The sequence below is a fragment of the Panthera tigris genome, chromosome E2 (assembly GCF_018350195.1).
Source record: "Panthera tigris isolate Pti1 chromosome E2, P.tigris_Pti1_mat1.1, whole genome shotgun sequence".
Taxonomy (NCBI): domain Eukaryota; kingdom Metazoa; phylum Chordata; class Mammalia; order Carnivora; family Felidae; genus Panthera; species Panthera tigris.
The window spans coordinates 12,597,979-12,606,442 of record NC_056674.1 but is presented as its reverse complement, the minus strand read 5'-3'; the positions used below and the strand labels follow the sequence as shown (position 1 = coordinate 12,606,442).

The window sequence follows — 8,464 nt, the reverse complement described above, 5'->3', positions numbered from 1 at the left end:
TATTTATTTATTTATTTAAATGTTGATTTATTTTTGAAAGAGAGATGCAGGTGTGAGTGGGGGAGGGGCAGAGAGAGAGAGGGAGACACAGAATCTGAAACAGGCTCCAGGCTCTGAGCTGTCAGCACAGAGCCCGACCTGGGGCTCAAACCCATAAACCATAAGATCATGACCTCAGCTGAAGTCGGATGTTTCACCGACTCAGCCACCCAGGCTCCCCGAATAACATTCCATTGTATGTATATACCACGTTCTGTTCATGCATGCATCTGTCCGTGTGCACACAGATTGTTTCAGCCTCTTGGCTATCATTGTGCATAATGCTGCCGCGAACATGGGCGTACAAACGTCTGTTGGGGACCCTGCTTTGAACTCCGTTGGATATATAATAAATCAGATCATGGCTTTGAGTAATGCGCACTATCGTGCCCTCACTTTCGTAGTTTCAAATATGTGATCAATGTTGCCAGTCTTTGCATGGCTGTTTGGCAGACAAGACACCGAGACAGAGGTCAGTGCTCAGGACCTTGGGACCAACAATCGTGGAAGGGAGGTGAAGGAGCAGGACTGGACAGAGGGAGAAGTTGAGCTGTAATTCATTCTCAACAAAGTCTAGGTCCACCCCAGGGGAACTCTCAGTAGCTGAGGTAATCCCCGTGGGAACAGCCACTGAGAGAGGCAAGGCCTTCATTCCTGAACAGGTCTTAGAAATCATGTTTCTGTCTACCACTATGTCCTTCAAAAGTTAAAATTTTTTACTTAAAGTGAATAATTTAAAATTTTTTTATTTTTTATGCTTATTTATTTATTTTAAGAGAGAGAGAGAGAGAGAGGGAGAGGTGGAGAGAGGGAAAGAGAAAATCCCAAGCAGGCTCTGCCCTGTCAGCGCAGAGCCCCATTCAGGGCTCAAACTCAAAAACCGTGAGATCATAGCTTGAGCCGAGATCAAGAATCAGATGCCGAACCGACTGAGCCACCCAGGCACCCTTTGAGGTGAATAATTTTTAAGAGCTTAAGTGTTTAATATTCAAACATATTAAAATTATTAAATTTTATTTAATATTTTGAGACCAATATTAAAATTGACATTTTAAGAACTTAAACTTAGGAGTCTAATATCTGAATTAGATGGTTGGATTGGCAAAAACATATTAATGAAAGGATTTTTCATTTTCCCCCTTCCACTCATTTCTTGAAATTTTTCCTTCACGGTTTGTATAAGGGTAGGAGATAAATTCATGTCAATCATTAATAACTTTGCATTTAGCTACATTTTGCTGAAATAGCTGCTGTGGAAAATTTTTTTCTCCCTGCCACCTTATTTTTTTTTGCAAAAATGTATTCTGTGATCCAATTAGTTTTATGATAGCTTTCCATTTTCCAGTCGTGATTATTTTTTCCTTCTTGATAGATGTCAAATAGGGTTGATATTTTACCATAGAATCTTAACATCTTAAAATAATATGTAGATGACAAGTCAGTAAACTTAATAATAGTTAATTTCTATACTGATGAAATTGTTAAAGCAATAATAAACAACTGCTATAATAATATAATTAACAGACTGTTGAGCAATACTCTTCAATTTCCACCCACAAACATTCTTTGTGGATTACTAAGGGTAAATTGGGTATTAATTATTATATAGTGATTCATGCCAAGTGAAAGGATGTGTGGACTTAAATTTGGAACTCAATAATTCTAGTCTGGTATGGCAAATAATTAGAAAACATGAACTGCAGTATGAAATGCTGAACGCGGCCAAAGCTAAGCCACCAACCGGGATTTTTTTTTTTTTCTCATTAAACTTTTGTTTTAATGGCTCTCAAAATTCTGTGACAGATTTTTGGTTCAATTGCTTCCACTAAAAAGTACTGATTTTAAAAACAAATAACTTGGGGAGACTGGGTGGCTCAGTTGGGTTAAGCATCTGACTTCAGCTCAGGTCATGATCTCACAGTTCATGGGTTCGAGATCTGCATCGGGCTCTGTGCTGACAGCTTGGAGCCTGGAGCCTCCTTCGGATTCTGTGTCTCCCTGTCTCTCTGCCCCTCCCCCGTTCACTCTCTGTCTCTCAAAAATAAATAAACGTTAAAAAAATTTTAAAAAACCTAGTAACTTAAAACTGCCACACACACACAAACCCACACACACATAAATGACCCACAAAACATTCTCCTTTCCTTCTGAAGGTTTTACGATGTATTGTTATCATTAACCAGTCTTTTTTCCCTAAGTTTCTTTACTTATTTTGAGAGAGAGAGAGAGAGAGAGAGAGAGTGAGTCCCAAATGGGCTCTGCACTGCCAGCACAGGGCCTGATTCGGGGCTCGAACTCAGAAACTGAGATCATGACCTGAGCCGAAACCAAGAGTTGGACGCTTACCCACCTGAGCCACCCAGGTGCCCCTCATTAGCCAACGTCTTACTATCAAGCTTAAAAGACCAACTGACACAAACAGTTTTGAGACCATGTTTCCACCACTGATTAAGACTGGGGTGGCAGTTATTGGGGATTCCATTCATTTAGCCTTCTGAGCCTTCTGGCCAGGCTCGGTGACCTTGCCAGCCCCAGCTGCCTTCTTGTCCACTGCTTTGATGACCTCCACAGCAACCATCTGTCTCACGTCACTAACAGCAAAAACCGCCCGCCGGGAGGATAGTCAGAGACGCTCTCAACACACACAGGTTTGCCAGGAGCCGTATCAACGAAGGCAGCATCACCAGATTTCAAGAACTCGGGGCCATCTTCCAACTTTTTTCCAGAATGACGATCAATCTTCTCTTTCAGCTCAGCAAACTTGTGAGCAACGTGGGCCGTGTGACCATTCAGCACAGGTGCATATCCGGCACTGATGTGGCCTGGATGGTTCAGGATAATCACCTGAGCTGTGAAGCCAGCTGCTGCCGTCGGTGAGTCACTTCTGCTGTCACCAGCCACACTGCCATGACGAACATCTTTAACAGATTTGTTCTTGACCCTGAAGCCCACGCTGTCCTCAGGAAGAGCCTCGCTCAAAGCTTCATGGTGCATTTCAACAGACTTTACTTCAGTTGTAACCTTGACTGGAGCAAAGGTGACCACCATGCTGGGTTTAAGAGCACCGGTCTCCGCTCGGCCCACAGGGACAGTACCAATACCATCAGTTATGTGGACATCCTGGAGGGGCAGACGCAAGGGCTTGTCAGTTGGACGAGTAGGTGGCAGGATGCAATCCAGAGCCTCAAGCAGTGTGGTTCCCCTGGCATTGCCATCTTTGCGGGTGACTTTCCATCTCGTGAACCAAGGCCTGTGAGCGACTGGGCTCCAGCTCGTTGTCACCATTCCAACCCCAAATTGGCAAACATGCAACTGTGCTGGGGTTGTAGCCAATTTTCTTAATATAGGTGCTGACTTCCTCAACAATTTCCTCGTGTCTCTTCTGGCTGTAGGCTGGCTCAGTGGAACCCATGTTGTCAACACCAACAATTAGTTGTTTCACGCCCAGTGTGTAAGCCAGAAGAAGGGCATGCTCATGGACGGGTCTGCCCATTCTTGGAGATGCCTGCTTCAAATTCGCCACCAGCAGCAGCAATCGGGACAGCACAGCCAGCCCTAGAAGTGCCTGTAATTACGTTTTTGATAAGGTCTCTGTGTCCTGGGGCATCAGTGATGATCACATGATACTTGCTGGTCTCAAATTTCCACAGGGAACGATCAATGGTGATAACCACGTTCGTGTTCAGCTTTCAGTTTATCCAAGACCCAGGCATACGTCAAGGAACCTTTCCCATCTCAGCAGCCTCCTTCTCAAAATTTTCAATAGTTATTTTGTCAGTCCCATCACATGTGTAGATCAGATGCCCAGTAGTGGTAGGCTTGCCCAAATCTACGTGTCCAATGATATGATATGAGCCTTTTCCTTTCCTGTTTCTGTTTAGCTTTAGTGGTGGTTTTCATACCTGGGTTCTGGTGGCAAAACCACTATGGAAAAAAGGGGATAAAAAAAAATGCTCTGCACGTCAGGTGAAAAGCAAATCCTTGTTCAGAAGCACAGGCTATTTTAGATTATATGAGATCAACAATGCTTTCCATTTTCTTTCTTTTTTTGTGAGTATTTAAAAAATTTTTGTTTTTATTAATTTATTTTTATTCTTTTTTACTGAGGTGTAATTGACATACATTATATTAGTTGCAGGTGTAAAACATAATGATTCAATATTTTTATATATTGCGGGGCACCTGGGTGGGTTGTATGGTTAAGCATCTGACTCTTGATTTCAGCTCAGGTCATGATCTCATGGTTCTTGAGTTCAAGCCCCACATCAGGCTCCGCACTGACAACTTGGAGCCTGCTTGGGATTCTCTCTCTCCCTCTTTCTTTGCCCCTCCCCTGCTGTCTCTCTCAAAATAAATAAATAAACTTAAAAAATATTTGTATGTATTGCAAAATGATCACCAGAAATCCAGTTTACATGTGTCACCATACAAGGTCTTTCCTTTTTTTTTTTTTTTTTTTTTTTTTTGAGAGAGAGAGACAGAGAGAGAGAAGGAATTGGGGAAAGGGGCGGAGAGAGAGGAAGGGAGAATCTTAAGCAGGCTCCATGCCCATTGTGGAGCCTCACACAGGGCTTGATTTCATGACCCTGAGATCATGACCTGAGCCACCCAGGTGCTCCAAGGTCCTTCCATTTTCAAGCTGATTTCTCCTAAGTGGTAGCTACCAACCATGTTGGACCAAGACACTTTGCTGCCATCTGCTGGAGTATGATTGCAATAAATTATAATTTACTTTGCAATCAGCAAAAGAATAACAAAATACACAAATATTTACAAAAAAATGGTTTCAAAATAATTAAGATGTCTATGATGTGAATGGCACCTCTTGAAGTATAAGGCTCTTTCTTGTACAGTGTCCAACATGAACAGCTGTACATGGTGACTGTGGAAAGCCACACACAAGTGGGACAGGTGTTGGGGGAGAATCGACTAATAACAAAGTGGAAGACAGTCAGAAGGCTTCTAGGAAGAGATCCATAGCTAGGAGTAGCAGGACTTGGAAATTAGATAAGAGTGAATTTTAGGACCATCTAAAGGTGTGTTTGGGGTTAGGGGTAGGCAATCAAAGTGGAAGGAATTATTGGAAGGTGATCAGGTGTGTGACAAGAGATGCAGGCTCTACTCTGCGTTTACTGTGTCCTTAAGAGAATCCTTCCTCTTCCCTGAGTTCTTTTTCTCCCTTTGGATGTGGGAGGGGGCAGGAGTTGCTGAATTCTAGGAGGCCTGCCTTCTTTGACCTTCCAGGATCTCCAGGAATGGGTCAGGATGAGGGGTGGAGTCACAGGTTCTCCTTGTAGGAGCAGAGATGGCTGAACTTTAGGGGGGACTTGGCCATGTTCTGGCCACACCAGTGTATACACCCACCCCCAGTCTGCACTGGTGTATGGAGGGACCAGAGGATCTCAGGTGAATGCTAGGAGGAACCCTCAGAAGAGTCTCCCTTACCCCTGGATTCCTCCGTTTGTATCCACAACCTTCTGGATATGCCAAGCTCCCTCTATATTCCAAACTTCTCTGCCTTTTCCAAGGATCTCCATTGCTTACCCTTTCTCGGCCCTTCCACCTCTCCCCCATCATAGATTCCCTTACTCCCCTTGTGCCCCTTCCCCCTACCACAGCTTTCTTCCCCCTACCTCTGTCTCAGTTCTAGAACTATTTCCCCAGCCTTACTTCCACTCCCACCCCTTTTTTTCCCCACCTCTTTCTTTTTGCTTTTCCCAAGCTTCCCACTCTCTCCAAGCTGACCTTCCAGCCCCCTCTTCCCCTGCCTGTCATTTCCTGGCCCTTCTTTCCTGGGTCCATTCCACTGCCCCCACCTGAGATTGCCAGATGAAATATAGGATGCTAATTTAAATCTGAGTTTCTGGTAAACAGCAGATAATTTATAGTATAAGTATGTCCCAAATATTTTACAGTGCATACTTATACTATTTATCTGAAGCTCAAATTTTATTAGGTGTCCTGTATTTTTATTTGCTCTATCTTACAAATCTACTCTTGTCTCTCCCCAACTTCCGTGGCCATGTTCACGCCACCCAGACTGGTCTCCTTGAAGACCCTGCAGCTCTCAGGCAGGCAGTCCAGTGCTCCTCCCCAAACCCTCCAACTCCATCCAGCTTATTAGCTCCTCACCAGCCACTCTGGGCGTCCTCACAACCCAGCAACGAAAGGGTTATCACCAGACAATGCAGGGGACCTGAAGGACATTGCACAGCTCTGTGGCCGGTATTGGTTCTGTTTGGTTGTACTAGGGCATATTCATTGTTATGTGGTTTATTCCACTGATACATTTGTTTATCGTTAGGTCTTTACCATACTGACTTAATTAGCGTAGCTTTAGAATAAGTCTTGAAATAAAGCGGTATAAGTTTCTTCAAGACTGTCAGGGCTGGGGTGCCTCAACAACTGGTTGAGCGTTCCACTTCAGCTCAGGTCACGATCTCACGGTTCATGTGTCCGAGCCCCTCGTCAGTCTCTGTGCTGACAACTCAGAGCCTGGAGCCTGCTTTGGAGTCTGTGTCTCCCTCTCTCTCTCCCCCTCCCCTGCTCACACTCTGTGCCTCTCTCCCTCTCTCTCAAAAATAAATAAACACTAAAAAAAAAAAAAAAGACTGTCAGAGTTATTCTGAGACTTTCCATATATATTTTAGAATTATCAACTTATATTTTTAAAAGCTAGCTGGGATTTTTATTGGAATTGTGTTGAATCTATAGATTCATTTGGAGAGAGTTGACGGGCTAACAGTGCAGAGTCTCCAGTCCATGAGTATGATATATCTCTCTATTTATTTGTCTTCGATTTTTCCAAGCCAGCATTTTATAGCATTTACTGTAGGCCTTTCCTATCTCCCTTTATATTGATTTCTAGATAATTTAGTTTTAATGTTTTTCAATTGAATTATAATTGACATACAATATTATATTCGTTTCAGGTGTGCAAGACAGCGATTCCATAGTTTTATATATTCTGAAATGATTTACTTACCCTCTGTCACCAAAGTTATTATTATCAACTGTATTTTCTGTGCCATATATTACATTCCCCTCATTTATTTTGTAACTAGAAGTTTAAAAAAATTTTTTTTAATGTTTATTTTTGAGAGAGAGAGAGACAGAGCATGAGCAGGGGCGGGGCAGAGAGAGAGAGAGAGAGGGAAGGAGACACAGAATCTGAAGCAGGCTCCAGGCTCTGAGCTGCCAGCACAGAGCCCAATACGGGGCTCGAACTCACAGACCTGAGCCAAAGTCAGATGCTCCACTGATTGAGCCACCCAGGTGTCCCTATAACTGGGAGTTTTTACCTCTTCACCTCTTTTATGTATTTCCCTTGTTCCCCCGCCCTCTGGAAACCCCCAGTTTGTTCTCTGTATCTATGAGTCTGTTTCTGTTTTGTTTGTTTTGTTTTTAGATTCCACATGTAAGTGAAATCATATGGTATTTGTCTTTCTCTGTCTTACTTATTTCACTTACTCTACTACCCTTTCGTTCCATCCATGTTGTCGCAAATGGCAAGATTTCATTCATTTTTTTTTTACAGTTGAGTAATATTCTATTGTATATACACACCACATCTTCTTTATCTGTTCATCTATAAATGGCCACTTAAATGCTTCCATATCTTCACTACTGTAAATAGTGCTGCAGTTAACTTAGTGTTGCAATTTAGTGTCTTTGTTTTCTTCAGGTAAATACCCAGAAATGGAATCGCTGGATTATGTGGCAATTCTTTTTTTTTTTTTTTTTTGATTGTATGTATGGTAATTCTATTTTTAATTTTTTGAGGAAGCTTCATACTGTTTTCCATAGCGGCTGCACCAACTTACATTAATTTACTATCACTACCAATAGTGCATGAGGGTTCCCTTTTTTCCACATCCTTGCCACCACTTGCTACTTCTTGTAATAGCCATCCTGACAGGGGTGAGGTCGTATCTTATTGTGGTTTTGATTTGCATTTCCCTGATGGTGAGTGATGTTGAGCATCTTTGGATGTATCTGTTGGCCATCTGTATGTCTTCTCTGGAACAATGTCTATTCAGGTCCTTCACCCATTTTTAACCAGGTTGTTTGGTTTTTGTTATTGAGTTATATAAACTATTTATATATTTTGAGTATCAGCTCCTTATTGGGTATATCATTTGCCAGTATCTTCTCCCGTTTCGTAGGTTGCTTTTTCATTTTGTCGATGGTTTCCTTCATATGCAAAAGCATTTTAGTTTGATGCAGTCCCATTTGTTTATTTTTGCTTTTGTTGCACTTCCATGAGGAAACATATCCAAAAAAATATTGCTTAGACTGATGTTAAAGAGCTTACTGTGTATGTTTTCTTCTACGAGTTTTATGGTTTCAGGTCTTAAATTTAAGTGTTTAATCCATTTTCAATTTATTTTGGTATATAGTATTAGACAGCGGTCTGGTTTCATTC

General features: G+C 42.3%; 1 pseudogene; it reads right to left on the bottom strand.

The window, feature by feature from the left end:
* Positions 1 to 2,521: 2,521 nt before the first annotated feature.
* Positions 2,522 to 5,613, bottom strand: LOC102959307 (annotated as a pseudogene).
* Positions 5,614 to 8,464: the final 2,851 nt, after the last annotated feature.